Source organism: Zootoca vivipara, chromosome 12 (genome assembly GCF_965207765.1).
Source record: "Zootoca vivipara chromosome 12, rZooViv2.hap1.1, whole genome shotgun sequence".
Lineage (NCBI taxonomy): Eukaryota > Metazoa > Chordata > Lepidosauria > Squamata > Lacertidae > Zootoca > Zootoca vivipara.
In genome coordinates this window covers 13,204,880-13,205,798 of record NC_142595.1, presented here as the reverse complement: position 1 = coordinate 13,205,798, position 919 = coordinate 13,204,880, and positions in this window count along the sequence as shown.

The following is a 919-nucleotide window of genomic DNA, read 5'->3' as shown; positions in this document are numbered from 1 at the left end:
GTTACATTTTTTTAAAAAAGGGTACTGTGCACCTCTTCTCCCTCCCTCCAATATGCTATTGACTGCATCCTTGAGAGCTTCATTTTCAATGGTTCTCCAGGAATGTGGTCAATATTGAATATTGCTTGCGGGACACTCTGCCAAAATGCTCTCTGTGGGGAACCGACAAGGAAAAGGCGCCTCTAGGAGGTGTGAAAATACCCTGGGAAGTTGGAGAGGCTGTTCCCCCCCCCCCCGAGGCTGTTTGGTTACTGCATTTCATTTAACATCAATTTATTTGTATGACTCATACAGCTCAAGCATTATGTACTACAGTCTTACAATATAGTATTTGTGATTATGAATTGGAGCTCACCCTGCCTGGCAGTTAACCTGCTCTGTTCCTGGCCATACCTGCCAAGTTGCTGTCAGAGAAATAAGGGACCGGGCCGAAAATAGCAGACCAGAAGTAGTGTTGCCGCCATTTTGGAACTGGGCGGAGCATGCTCAGAAGTGACTTTTGATGCTGCTTTGCCCAGTTCCAAAATGGCCACCGCGCCAGAAGTCGCACTGCAGCCATTTTGGAACTGGGCAGAGCAGCATCAAAAGTCGCTTCTGAGCATGCTCCGCCCAGTTCCAAAATGGCCGCCGCGCCAAAATAAACCGGGGGGAAACAAAAAAAAATGTTTTTTCAGCTAGGAACAGCTGGAAAAACGGGGATTTCCCGGGGAAAACGGGAGGCTTTGCAGCTATGCTCCTGGCTGCTTTCTTCAGCTGGTTGCAAAGCTTCACTGAGAGCTGACTGCAAACCGTCACTGGGAGCTGGCTCATTCATGACAATAGGCATCTGGTCGGCCAGGGCGGAAATAAGAATCACAGAATTATAGAGTTGGAAGGGACCATGAGAGTCTTTATTCCTGCGATGCAGGAATATTTCATC